Genomic DNA, 14,851 nt, shown 5'->3' with positions numbered 1-14,851 from the left:
CAGAGTTGCTTGGTAGGGAGGGGAAGGATACTTTCTTCCCAGCCTCTTTTTTCTTTCTTATCATCAACACCCTAACGTGACAAGGTGCTCCCTCACTCCCCTCTGGAGCCCCCTTAGCACGTCTGAGACAACAGACTGTTCAGCACCAAGGACAGCATTACACCCCCTTCAAGCGCTCATTAAAGGCATTTGTTTATTTCACTCTCAGGTAAATAAAAATATTTTTAAAATATTTCTCTGAGGCCTTGTGTCTAAATATAAGTCAGTCCATATAATTAGGGCTCTGGCTTCCCCTACTATCAACTTATTGTTACCTTATAAACATAAATATAATTTTTATGTTTCATTAAACCCAAAAAGACCATCCCATGCCTACCTCCCTCCCAGTCCCCATGCTACCCCACCATCCCCACCCCTTAGATACGCTCCATGTTTTGGGGGGAGGGGAAATTCTCATAACATAGTCTACTATATGCCCATATATCTATGCTTATGGACAAAACAAAATAAAACACAGAAACACATAGGATTTTTTTGAGTGTGTATGTCAAGATGTCCTTAGCCCCATTCCTAGGCCTCAGGCAGGGTTGAATTAGAGAGGCAGGGAGGGAGCCTGGTAGAAGCTGTTTTGTGCAGGGTCTATCCTGCTTTGCTGACGTCCCTGTTGCCATGGTGCTAGGTGACTGCTGAAGGGGATGATTTCTTTCAGAACCGGTCACCATGGGACCCTGCTGACTAAAGAAAGGGAGAGGGAAAAGGACTGAATTGCTGAGGAGGACTTTCAATTAGCATTTTCAGAGCCAAATTTACCTCATGGGCCCTCTCCTTACCGAATTGTTGCTGACCCTAAATATTAAAAGGATTCTGGAAATTAGTATGGACACTGCGATGGTCACTCCCTCCATATTCCATTGCTTCTTTCTCCTAAAGATCTATTTAGGTGCAACTGAATGAAAATGCCAGCTTCACAGAATGACTGTGGAGTGCCATCCCAGAGGAGGGGGAAAGGACACAGGAGCAGATTTCTCCAACTAAGTCCCAACAGCCTTAACTGGGAGATACTTCAGAACCACACCTGACTGCTGACGCAAGGAACAATTTGTGAATGCTTTACAATGTTATGGGAGAAAGGACAAATATTTTCTAATGTGAGTTGCACAATCATTTTGAATAAAAATAAATTAGACTAGTTTAAGGTCAGTCCTTTAGACAGAATTTGGACTACCCCAAATCAGGAATTTAAGCTAGCTCTACATTTGTCTCATGAGACTGGCATAGAACTGATTGTTTCTAACTCAGAGTCCTTACCATGGCAATTCTAAATATTTATTTTTGGAGGCAGAAATACTTTCAATGTGCAGGAATGCAAATTCTGTTAAAAAAAAAAAAAGAGGTTGCACAGGGGAGCTGGAGTATAATTTCAAGAAATCAAAGTTCCTTCCTGGCTCAACATTCACAGCTTAAGACATAATTACTTCTGGGGTGCCTGGGTGGCTCAGACGTTAAGTGTCTGCCTTCGGCTCAGGTCATGATCCCAGGGTCCTGGGATCGAGCCCCACATCAGGCTCCCTGCTTGGCGGGAGGCCTGCTTCTCCCTCTCCCACTCCCCCTGCTTGTGTTCCCTCTCTCGCTGTGTCTCTCTCTGTCAAATAAATAAATAAAATCTTTAAAAAAAAAAAAAAAAGACATAATTACTTTTTATTTTAGGAGAAAAGTCAGGTTAATTCCAGTTTTTCTATATAAGACTCACAGAGAATTGCAACTCTGCTAATTCTGATACTTGCTGCTTTTAGAAAATTCATTTATCAGGAAAGCTAGATAGGTGTCTGAAGAAATTCTTAGAGAGCCAGCAGGATAGTGACTTCAGTATCATCTCCCTTTTCTTAGCCAGTAATAATAGTAACAACAACAACACAAACAGTTAATATGTAACATGTGCCAGGTGTTTAGCACATGTCACTTAGTCCTCCTACCAAACTGTGAGACAGGTACTATAATGATCTCTCCTGTTTTATAGATGAGACTGAGGCTTCCAGAAGATAAGGAATGTGCTCCGAACTGCACAGCTAGTTAGTGTGGGAACAAGGCTTTGGAACTATTTAATCGGACTCCAGAGCAGGCACACTATACTATACTATTCTGCATCGTGAATAATGGACTAGACTAAAAATAAGTTGTCAAATGTAATGTAATGTGATTCACTACTAAGGGCCTCCAACAGGAGAAATCAAAAAGATTGCTTCTAATTACTTGAGACAAAAAAAAAAAAAAGACCAAATTATTCATTCCTTTTAGGATGATTACATGGGTACATTATGACTTAATGATAAAATAATAATTTTTCAAGGAATCATAATCCAGAATATTATTAAACATGTGGTGTAATATACTAATTGTGCTTAAAAAATCTTAAACTTGTAATCACCAAACTTATTCCTGGTCATTTGGAAGAAAATAAAAAGACAGTGTCTTCCATCAAAACTCCACAATACTTGTAATTGGGGTAATATTTTGAAAATGATTTATGTGATTTTTTTTCTCCTTTGCCTGGGAATCAATTTGCCTTGGAAATAGGGAGTGTGGCACTGTTTCAAGTTACAAAAGGAATGGAAAGAAAGAAGGAATTAATATATTCAGCTTCTGAAATTCAAAACAGGAGTGTGCAGCAAGACAAAAGCCTTGAAATCCAGGCTGTTCTTTTGAAAGTCATTCTTGAAATTCCTTTATTTATGCTTTTACTTGTCATCAACCAAACATGGGAGAATTTGCTTAGAGTGTTTGGTACTCTAGAGAGGTCTTGAGACGGGGGCAGACAAAAACTTTCCAAGAGGTCCAAGAGCATGCAGACAGTTTTATGGGAACTAATTTCTAGACCCTCAACTTCCACAAGTATGCTTTCTAAAGCTGATCTTCCTGAAAACCTGTGCAGTCAGGATGCCATACTGATTCTTGGTTCCCACCTACTAGTTTTCCTTCCATTTTATCATAGAATGGTGAACTCTCACCCACCTTTACCTCAAATCCTACAGTGGTGCACTGCCTGAATTTAAAAAAGCTCCTGAGAACTGAAGGAACAACTGGAAATATTGGGGATGATCTTGAGATATTAGTGACCGGCCCCCAAAATTGAGTAACAAATCCTTTTAAAAATCCTGAGTTTTCTGATTGCTTTCAACAAAACTGAAAGCAAACCACTATCCAACTTGCCACCGAGAGATTCATTAAAATAGTTTTCTTAAAAGAAAGCTCTTTTTACAGAAGAATGCCAGCTAATGAATACAGAGTATAATAGCTAGGGCACCATTTTTGCAGCCCCCAATGAAATAACCTATTCAGGCAAGGACTAAAATGGGTATTCAAACTATCAAATGAGAAGTTGTTGAGAACAGGTTGTTTGTAGATTATTTGCAAACTGCAAAGGGAAAAGTATCCTTTTCCATGGTGAGACTGGAAGGGGGTAGGGGTCACCATCTTAACCAGGTGACCAAATTTTAGCATCACTAGTAGTAAGACAGCCTGAAATTATGTGCCTAACATGAAGCAATGTGACCTACCCAACATCACTAATCAAGTATTCTTTCTAAAAAATGTTTAATCTGAGTCTAATCAAACTTCTATCCATAATGCCTAGTTTCTTAAAAAGGGCAAGGGTTGGAGAACAAGTTGTAAAACATTATGAGGAAATAATCAGCCAAACTAAGAATACAGAATATTCTACAAGGGGACTCGTCTGGACGTATCAAAAAGTCAATGTCACAGGGCACCTGGTGACTCAGTTGGTTAAGCGTCCGACTCTTGATTTTGGCTCAGGTCATGATGCTCAGGGTTGTGAGATCGAGCCCCATGTCAAGCTCCACACTGGGCATGGAGCCTGCTTAATATTTTCTCTCCCTCTCCCTCTGCCCCCACCCCACCACTCGCATGCTCTAAAAAAAATTAATAAGTCAATGTCTTGAAATAAAAATTAAAAAGGTGTGCTGTTTGCAGGGTATGCTGTTACAGATTCAAAGAGACTAGAGATCACACCATAGGATTTGCTGAGATGCTAACTGGGGGGGGAGAGAGAATAGATATAAAGTAGCTATAAAATATTTTTGGGACAGTTTGGGAAATTTGCATTATGAAATGGATATTAGATAATATCACAGAGTTGTTATTTATATTAGGTGGGAAAAAGGAATTGTGGTTTATTGGAGAATTTTCTTATTCTTAGGAAATGCTGACATATTCAACATAAAGTGTCAAGACAAATGCAAGTTACCCTCAAACCGTTCAACAACAAGAAAATATATGTATGTACATATACAGAAAGGGCAAGTAAATATGGCAAAACATTAACAATTGGTGAAATCTAGGTGAAGAGTATATGGGTGTTTAATATTGTACTTATCTTTAAACTTTGTCAGCTGAATGAAAAAGTAATAAATACTGCCCTATGGCAGAACAAGGACATGCCACATGGAGTCTCTCCCTTTCCAGCTTAGGTTTAGTGAGAAAGAGATAAAGGAGAATAAAGCTGTCAGGAAACTAGACCTGACCTCTTTCTAGGCCAAAGTTGGATTTGAGTGTATTCATTTTTTACTGTGGCTATAACAAATCACCACAAATTTAGTGGCTTAAAACAACACAAATGTATCATCATACAGTTCTGTAGGCTAGAAATCGGACATGGGTCTTACTGGGCTAAAATCACGGTGATGGGAGGGCTGCATTCCCTTCTGGAAGCTACAGAGGAAACACTATTTTCTTGCCTTTTCCAGCCACCCACATTCCTTGGCTCATAGCCCCCTTACTCCATCTTTAAAACCAACAACTTTGTACCTCTCTAACCATTATTCCATAGTCACATCTGCCTTTGACTCTGGCCTCAGACTGGAAAGGTTTTTCAAAGACCCATGTCATTAGATTGGGCCCAGATAATCCAGAGTAATCTCCCCTCTCAAGGCCCTTAACTTAATCATATCAAAAAGTCTCTTTTATTTTATAAGGTAACATATTTTTGGGTTCCAGGGATTGGGACATGGACATCACTATGGGGCCCTTATTCTGCATACCAATGAGTTACCTCCATTTTGAGGTAATTGGTACTTTTGGGACGACTGCCCAGGCCCCTCAACCTCACTCTCTGCACTTTCTATGGCTGTTTGGGCCAATGGCAAGTCTCCAACAGTGTAGTCAGACAAAGAGAGCAGTCAACTATCCTAAGCTGTTCCTGTTCCCTTGAAGCATGGATGCTGAACTAACAGCCAGGGGGGCTGCCATGGCCAGGTGAGGTAACTCCACAGCAGGGCGAAGGGGCAGCTGAGTCTGCAAGGGGAAGTAGCCAATACTCCCTGGGAGATCTGCCTAAATCTCCAAGCCAAAAATGGGCCATGAATTCACCAACTGCAGGCTTCAGCATCACAGTCCAGCAAGTTGCCCAGTGATCAGGCCAACAAGAGGTATCTTGCCAGAAAACTCCCAGTACATACTCTAGGTCCAGAATGAAGCCGGGGGACACCATCTCTCTCTTCCACAAGGATGTGTACATTACTGCTCTCCACCCCCCATATAAATGATGTTATCTTTAGAGAAAGATGCAGGACTTCCTTGGCAGGAGTTATGAAACATGAAACATTTTTATCCAAAGGAGACTTAAACTACTTAAAGGAATTGTTTAAATAATGAAATTGAACTATATTCAAAACTGAATTAGACACTTAGGGTTTTTTTCCTGTAACCTAATAATTGTGGTGGGGTTTTTTTGTGGTGTGTGTGTGTGGGGGGGTGGTTTTAAAATGTGTCCACAAATTCTTTGATATGCCTCCCTTCAAATAATGATATTTAATACCACTCTCCTTGAATGGGGGCCTTACTTAGTAGCCTATTTCCAGTGAAGAAAATGTGGCAGAAGAAATTCTATGTAACTTCTGAAGCCAGACCATAATAAGGATAGTTTCTGCCTGGCTCTCTAACATCTTGGATTACTCATTCTGGGGGAAGCCAGCCACCAAGTCAGAAGGACATTCAAGCCATCTTGTGAAGGGGCCCACATATGGAAAACAGGCCTCTCACCAACCAGCACCAAGGAGCAAGCAGCTGAGTGAGTCACCATGGCAGCAGATCCTCCAGCCCTTGTCAGGTGACTGCAGTCCTTGTCAACATCGGGACTGCAACTATGTTGGCAGACCCCAAGCCAGAAATGCCCAGCTAAACTGCTCCCAAATTCCTGACCTGGGAAATTATGAGATAATGTTTATTATTGTTTTAAGCTAGTAAATTTTAGGGTATTTTGGGTTTTATAGATTTTATTTATTTATCTGAGAGAAAGCAAGAGCGGGGGTGAGGGGACGGCAGATGGAGAAGGAGAAGCAGACCCCCACTGAGCAGAGAGTCCAACGTGGGGCTTGATCCCAGGACCCTAGGATCATGACCTGAGCTGAAGGCAGACGCTCAACTGACTGAGCCACCCACGTGCCTCAGTTTTAGGTTATTTTGTTATGCAGTAATAGATAACTAATACACAGGTGAAAACTCTAGAAAAAAAACAAGATACCCACTCTTTCTAGGCATAGCTGAGCTGTAATAAGTGAAATAAGTATCCCTGCTGCATATGTGTGTTCCTTATGTGGAAGGTATGTGGTTTCATGAGGCCAAGACATTAGGAAGGGGAGAACACAATTGGCCACTTACAGTGTTGTTTGGGGGGAAAAAAGCTAAGTAGGTGGAAGAAGATTATAAAGACTCAGAAGAACGGTATAGAACTCTAGAACAGGAAGATGAACCTAAGATGGGACCGAAATAAGAGACCAGAAAGCTGTCAGAGCGAAGACAGCCACTGACTCTCCCTTTCTCTATGAGGCTACAATGCCTATTGTCTCCTATTCCCTCTTCATTGGCTACATTCACCTACTTCTCTTTTGAGATCAGCTCATCCTGCTTTACACTGCATCACTGGCCCGCAAAGGCTGGCCCCAACAGGCCGAGTTGGTTCTGAAACATGCATGACCTTATAAGTTCAATGCTCCTATCGAAGTAACCCAATCTCAATTAAAAACTGAACTACCATATGATCCAGCAATCCCATTTCTGGGAATATCTCTAAAAGAAATAAGATCAGTATCTTGAAGAGATATCTGCATCCCATGTTCATCGAAGCACCATTCACAGTAGCCAAGATACGGAAACAGTCTAAGTGTCTGTCAAAAGATGAATGGATAAAGGAAATATGATACACACATAGAGAATATTATTCAGCCTTTAAAAAGAAGGAAATCCTGCCATTTGTGACAACATGGATGAACCTGGAGGACATTATTCTAAGTGAAATAAGCCAGACAGAAAGACAAATACTGCATGATCTCACTTATATGTGGAATCTAAACAAGTCAAATTCATAGTAACAGTGAGTAAAACAGAGGTTACTGGGACTGGGGGTTGGGCGATATAAGGAGATTCTGGTCAAAGGGTACAAAATTTCAGTTATAAGATAAATAAGTTCTGGGGACCTAATATACAGCATGGTGACTACAGTTAACAATAATGTATATTTAAATTTGCTAAGATAGATTTCATCTGTTCTTACCACACACATAAATCTAACTATGTGATATGGATATACTAATTAGCTTGATAATGGTAATAATCTCACAATGTATATGCATATCAAAACATCACACTGTAGGGGCGCCTGGGTGGCTCAGTCATTAAGCGTGTGCCTTCGACTCAGGTCATGATCCCAGGGTCCTGGGATCGAGTCCTGCATCGGGCTCCCTGCTCGGCGGGAAGCCTGCTTCTCCCTCTCCCTCTCCCCCTACTTGTGTTCCCTCTCTCGCTGTCTCTCTCTCTGTCAAATAAATAAATAAAATCTTAAAAAAAAAAAAATCACACTGTACACCTTAAATACATACAATTTTTATTTGTCAATCATATTTCAGTAAAGCTGGGGACAAATACATGACCCAGTCTCTCAATGTTCTGATCTATATTCTTAGGAGGCAGAGTCTGTCTGACTCAGCCTAAGTCAGATACACAGCTGGATCCAATCAGCGGGATGGAGAGGCGTTCCCATACTACCCTCTCAGCACTCTCTAATTGGCAAATTTTATAAAAGGGCAGGGCGAGGAGAGGGAGGAAATGAATGATAGAGGAAATGACTGGCATCTCAGCGTGTGTGTATGTATTTTTACAATTCCATTAACTCTCCACAGGTGAACCCACCAACAGCCCAACTCTAAACTCATAATATCTGTGGCCTCCAGCTCACCTGTATTTTAATCACCCTTCACAGAGTGAAGGCTATGCACACCCTTCACTCTGCTTGTAGCTCTCCCACACACAATGCTGTTTCCACAGCTAAGACTTGACACACAGTGTCCTCTGCCCTGTCTACCTTGGAAACATCTATTCCTCTCTCAAATCCTGTTGGGTTTCATCTTATGTGCTGTTCTTTACCCCCACCCCCTCCAAAATAAGTTACTCATATCTTCCTTTTTACTATAGTACTTCTTTAATTCTCACATATATTACTTCTGTTGTATATATTATATTGCACTGTGTTCATAAATTCTTATAGGAAGGAATGTCACCCAGTTCATCCTTATACCTCCAGAATTAAAAATACAAGAAGGTGCTCAACAATAATGTTCCAGCACATTGAACAAACTTGATTTCGGGGACTAACTGAAGGCAACTTCTTATTTTCCACTGTCCCTGTGAAAACACTCTGTAGGGGTTGGTTCTTCTCCCATTCCTGAATGAAAACTTGGGCAGTCCCATTCCTTTTACTGGTCACTTTTAGTTAAGTAAAGTTAATAACTGGGATGCCTGGGTGGCTCAGTCGTTAAACGTCTGCCTTCAGCTCAGGTCATGATCCAGAGTCCTGTGATCAAGCCCCGCATTGGGCTTCCTGCTCAAACCCCGCATCGGGCTTCCTGCGCAGCCGGGAGCCTGCTTCTTCCTCTCCCACTCCCCCTGCTTGTGTTCCCTCTCTAGCTGTCTCTTTCTCTCTCTGTCAAATAAATAGATAAAATCTTAAAAAAAAAAAAAAGAGGTTTTTATGAAAGAAAGAAAGAAAGAAAGAAAGAAAGGGAAGGAAGAAAGGAAGGAAGAAAGGAAGGAAGAAAAGAAAGAAAGAAAAAGGAAAGGAAAGGAAAGGAAAGAAGGAAGAAAGAAAGAAAGGAAAGAAGGAAAGAAGGAAAGAAAAGAAAAGAAAAGAAAAGAAAAGAAAAGAAAAGAAAAGAAAAGAAAAGAAAAGAAAGAAAGAAAGAAAGAAAGAGTAACTAAAATATCCAGTCCTGGGCACCTGGGAGGCTCAGTTGGTTAAGCAACTGCCTTCAGCTCAGGTCATGATCCTGGGGTCCTGGGATCAGGCCGCATTGGGCTCCCTGCTCAGTGGGGTAGTCTGTTTCTCTCTCTCCCTCTGCCCCTCCCTCTGCTGTGTGTGCTCTATCAAATAAATAAATAAAATCTTTAAAAATATATATATCCAGTCCTGTATAATAGTCACAATTTGCCACCTGACTTAAAGGCTTTCCTCCTCCTCCCAGTTTGTGCCTGCTACAGAGGGAAGCTTACATTTAGGGAAAGAGTGTGGCCACTTCCCTCTCCCTGACTTGTTTGTCTAACAGCACTCCAATAACTCCATTCAAATATCCTCTTTGAAACCCCTTTACCAGTCTTCATCTTGAATTTTTATGCCCTTGATATGGGTGAAAGTTCAAGAATAGTCTAATCAGTTCTCACCCTCCTATATATTGTGAAAGTCCTACAGAGAGGTCTGTCTGTGATATTTCTTGTCATAGAACCTCAGGCAGCACTCCCATTTTAACATTTTTATAACAGTTAGACTAAACTGTCACTGCTTGGGATTTTTCTTTTTCTAACTTTCAACATGTTTCCCCCCTTACCCCAAGTCTCCTATCCTCCTACCCTATTCCACTCGTCACTTGGGCATATTCTGCTATTCTCCTACTTCATAAACTTTGACTACTGACCCCTGCAGTCTGAATCCCTCTTTCCTTATCTAGCCAATGTTTAGTCATTTCCCCAGTGCTCTTGCAGGGGACCAGACAAACTAATGTGCTTCTCAAGAAAAGGGACCCAATTAAAGACAGGCTACCCTATATGGCAGAAGATACTCCTGGCCATTACTGCTACATTTGGGTCTAGGCATCCAAAGACTCAAGTAGCATGTTGGTTTCAACCTCTGAATCACTTATAACCCTAGAAACCAGAGTTGTCCTACTAGAAAGTCACTTGTCATTTAGAAACTCAAATCCCTGACCCAGACATGCCATTCCTCCTGTGCCTAGAGATTCTCTATTCACTAAAAGGTTACAAAAACAGGCTTGCCTCTCACCTTTCTTATCTGTTAGTACCAACAAAACTACTGTGTCATCAGAACAGTTACAACAACCCTGATAGGTTTCATTGTCAATGGCCTGCTGCACATGCTTTCCCACAAGCACCTTCCCACTGGAGAAGAACACCGTGATGCCATGGTGCCCCTCCCCAACCAACAGAGCAGAGCCAGCTGTAAAAGGTTGCCCCACCCCACTATGGATATCGTCCCAAGATTCACCACATGGTAAAGCAATAAAGACATCATCATCTGTGTTGCCTGTGCTAGCTCAAAGGATCAACTTGGGAGGCTCAAAGTCCTCCATCTCTATAGCAAGGCCCATATACTGCTGGGGCCTGTATTAATGACCTCATCAACTGCCTATCCCAAACCCGGAAGCTTACCACATTCCTATCACAGTGGCCTCTTTTCCTGAATATAGCTCACTATGCCTTACTCATCTGCCCATCTCAAGCACTAGCCTTTATTCCTCTAGAAATTTTTCAAATATATAGCGATACAGATAGATGGTCTTAAACCACAGGTCTAATTTTCTTCTTCTAGAGGGAACTTTTTTTTTTAAGATTTTATTTATTTATTTGAGAGAGAGAAAGATAGTTAAAGCAAGCACAAGCGGGGGTGGAGGGTGGAGAGAGGGAGAAACAGGCTCCCCACTGAGCAAGAGCACGATGCGGGGCTGGATGACAGGACCCCGGGATCCCTGAGCTGAAGGCAGACATGTAACCGACTGAGCCACCCAGGCACCCTAGAGGGAACTCTTAAAGTAGTCGTTCTAACTTTAGTAGCAAAATGAAGAGTTTTAAAAAATACTGATTTCAGGCTCCAGTACCAGAGATTCTGTTTTAATTGATCTAGGGGGCAGGCTGGGCATTTTTTAAACCTCCCCAGGTAATTCTAATGTGAAGGCAAGGTAGAGAACCTGTCTTAAATACAGATGGCTTTATGCTACATAGAGCTTCCATATTTGAGGGGCAGATGGCATACATAAATGTGGGAGGCTCAGGGAAGAAACTTTCATTTGTTGATCATAAATTATATATCAAGTTCTATGTAGTAACTCGTGCAGCCTTCTAAACAGTACCACATTTCATCTTTACAATCATCTATGAGGTAGGCACTGTTATCCTTATTTTACAAAGAGGGAAACTGAGGCACAGGGAAGTCACGCAGAGTAACTGGCATAACCAACTGAGGCAAACCCCAGGTCTTATTCCCAATTCCACACACTTTCAGTGACACCATATTGAGATGTCATGCCTTCTTCGGCTAGATCCCAGAAATCCAATTCTACTACATCAATGAATTTTTTTCTGGAACACTGTCCCATGAATGGCACACTAGAGCCCAGCTACTAGGCTGTATATTAGGCTGCTAAAATGGAGTGAAGGGCTCCAAGGGAGAACTTCTTGACTGGGGACTACCATGTCTGGGTCTTTATTGAAATACTTCCATTTAAGAATTAATACCTGGATCCTTTGTCCATCATTGTTAACTTAAATCCTGTGGCTTTCTATATTTAGTTTTCCTTACAGATGAAGCTATATTACCTACCTACAAACCACTGCTTTGGTCGGCTAGTAAAATTATATGCTCCATCCCTCCTCCGCCTTGTACTCCACACAGTACACAAAGAATCAACATATAGTGGCTAAGCTGCATAAAACTGCTGCCAGTATCAAGATGGACTCTGATACCTAATGAACTGGGAAGCTAGAACTAGAAGTAGGTCTTTTTGTAATGCACCAGTGGTATGTCTAAGGGACTTGGTAACTAAATTCCACTATTTCGCTCCACGAAATCCACATTTCATTCTGGCTGAGGTATAGAGTGGATGGGAGGTGGTAGGAACCAGAGGACTTACTGGGAGAGAGCACTTCAGGTGTCTGGACGGTACCTTTCAGATGTTGCAGGGCAAAATCCAATGCTTGTGCAGGTGTCCCCTGTACCCTGCAAAAGAGGTAAGATTAGTCAGTTCTCTCAAGACAGTTCCCAAATTCCTGACTCTTGTGACCTTAAACCATTCTTTCTAATCCTAACCTCAGCCCGTGTTCAGAACTATGGCTTTTAGAACCCTCCTTGTTCCACTCATTCAGGGACTTCCCAATTTTCCCCTTACAAACCATGCCCTAATCATTTCTACCCTTCTGTTTACAAACATACATAGGTTCACACTACTTTAAGGAACTTTTTCTACTGCCAACAGTTGCATTTCTAGTCTCACCCTCCCGTGTGCTGTATAGTTACTGCCTTCATTTCTCTCTCAAATTTTCCCATCTTCTCCTTCCCACTGAATTACCTTAGTTCAGCACAGTCTCCCTGAGTCTCCATTAAGGAAAACAAAACCAAAAACAAAAACAAAACCTGGCCCCTCAGATTTATTCCTTCAAGTCGCTCCCCGAGTTATCTTTCCAAACACATAGAAGGCATCATTCTCATTTTAAAACCTGGATCCGCTCTCCCACCCCCACTCCTATACTACTGGATTGGCTGAAACTACCTCTCTCACAGAATTCACGGCCACTATATAGTAACGGAAAGAAGGGACGACCATGCAATCATGCACAGTTGTGACGGCAAAGTCTCGAAGAATGTAGTGTTGTGTGCTTGAAGCCCTCAGACCTTTCTAGAGGGCCAGATTTCGTTCACTACCAAGGCGGCAGAAAGTTTCAAAACTCGCTCGCGCCACAAAGGATTACTCAGGGGCATGCGCAAACGTAGCCTCGGAGGTTCCGCCTTAGGCTCGGGCAGATCTCGCGTGGCTTGGGGAAGCCTCAGCCTAGGACTTTTTCTGTAGCGTAGTGCGGCCTTTCCCCTCCCCCCAACCCCCAACCGGGGTGGATTTGTGCTGTAAACAAATAAAGGAGATCAAGACTCCGCGGCGAGAACAAATGAGGCTGGAACAACTAGCCGACGCGCTAGCCGCAGTTCTCGGGGACGAGGAATTCTGTCTGCAAGGCCCCGAAGGCCGCGCCCGTTCCTCAGAAACAAAAGCCAGAAATAAGTAAAAACAGAAAAAGGCAAGCACTTTATCACCTTAAGCAGCAGCGTTTTGTTCTGGTTTTCCACTTTAAGCTTTACGAAAAAGCCCCCAGTGGCTACCAACCCATCGGTTTACCCTCCTGCTGTCAGTGCGCCTGCGCGGCGTTTGTTTACCAACTCGGGCGACCGCTCAGTCCCGCTTCTCGGGCGCTGGCGTTTACGGTCTTGATGTGTAATTCATAATGGAAGTCCTGCTTTCAGTCAGGAACACGGACTGGAGGTTAAGAACAGGTCATTTGAAGTGTTAAGTCCGAAACTAGTGAAAATACGAACGGTAATGAAAACCCTGAATATTCAGAAACCGTTGCCTTGTCAGACCTGCCGTGGAAGGCGCTAGCACCACTGTAACCATTACTAAGAAGTGGCAAGCAGCAACCGTAAACCCAAAAGCGCAGGTAGTATTTAGGCACTTATGCAAAATGTGTACTCTGTTATGGAAGAGATGCAAATAAGCCTCGCCCGAAAGCCGTCTTGTTCGAGCAAACCCCGAGCAGTACCTGCATGATTAAGACTGACTCTTGAAGCAGAGGCAAAAAGGCCGCCATGCAAATTTTGAAACTAAAAAGGGGTAACTCTAGAAGCAATCGCCATTAAAAGCACAGAGCAACAAGCAAATTTTAAGAGACGGTTTTAGGTTCCCATCGGAATCCATTTCCGATGGTTGAGAAGTCTATGATACTTAGAAAATGAGATCTGGTAGAACTTAGTGTAATAGATTTATGACTGAATCTGTTTGAAAACACACAAAACAAGGCAGGCAAGCTGATTTTTTTTAAGTATCTTTACGGAAGAATTTCTATTGATGCATTTTAATGTGCTCAGAAACAAACACATAACTGGTAAATTCAGCTAAACCTGAATCTTTGTCTTAGAATTGGATAAAAGCATAGATGTTAGCAATTGGCTATTTGTTAAGTTTTGAGGGATGAAGACTTGGATTTGGGATAGAAGAAAATTTCTACAAACGAAGGTGAGATTTTCAGGTAGCAGGAAATTCAGTAGAGAAAATGTATGGACATGTGTGCAGGTGGGGCCAAGCTTTGGACATTTGCAGTATGGTTCACATAGAGCCTTCACCTTAAAAAATTAGCCTCTGGGGGCGCCTGGGTGGCTCAGTTGGTTGAGCGTTACTGGGGTGGTGATCTTGGGGTTTTGGGGTCATGGGGTCTGGCCAGGTAGGGCTGCACACTGGGCACTGGAGACTGCTTGGGATTCTCTCTCTCCTTCTCCCTCTGTTCCTCCCCCCAGTCCCTGCTCACATGGTTGCGTGTGCTCTCTCGCTCTCTCTCAAATAAATAAATAAATTAGCCTCTGGAATATTCTTATTATGTTCAATATGATAGTAAAATTTAGTAAATCTGGTAGTTTAGATACTTTTTAAGGCATATTTGTACCAAAGTCAGAAGTGACTTTAAAATCCTGCTCTGTTATCTAGAAGTACACTCATTTGGTTGAGGAAGGTGATAACCA

The 14,851-nt window shown here is 42.2% G+C and overlaps 1 protein-coding gene across 4 annotated transcripts in view; it reads right to left on the bottom strand.

The window, feature by feature from the left end:
• The window catches only part of GPR19 (G protein-coupled receptor 19), a 35,749-nt gene extending 22,123 nt beyond the window's left edge, over positions 1–13,626 (bottom strand). For 3 of the 4 annotated variants that reach the window (XM_064591551.1, XM_064591552.1, XM_045873838.3), the window contains exons 1-2: positions 12,840–13,034; positions 12,204–12,289 (exon numbers count right to left, since the gene is read on the bottom strand). The gene's annotated coding sequence lies outside the window, so the exon portion shown is untranslated. Of the gene's footprint in view, positions 1–12,203; positions 12,290–12,839; positions 13,035–13,375 lie in introns of those variants that run through there. The other variant, XM_064591553.1, reaches the window with a different exon arrangement.
• Between the last annotated feature and the right edge of the window lie 1,225 nt (positions 13,627–14,851).

Source organism: Mirounga angustirostris, unplaced genomic scaffold, assembly GCF_029215605.1.
Source record: "Mirounga angustirostris isolate CCGP_5_RB_7025 unplaced genomic scaffold, mMirAng1.0.hap1 SCAF_5, whole genome shotgun sequence".
NCBI lineage: Eukaryota > Metazoa > Chordata > Mammalia > Carnivora > Phocidae > Mirounga > Mirounga angustirostris.
This window is presented reverse-complemented; position numbering and strand designations above follow the sequence as displayed.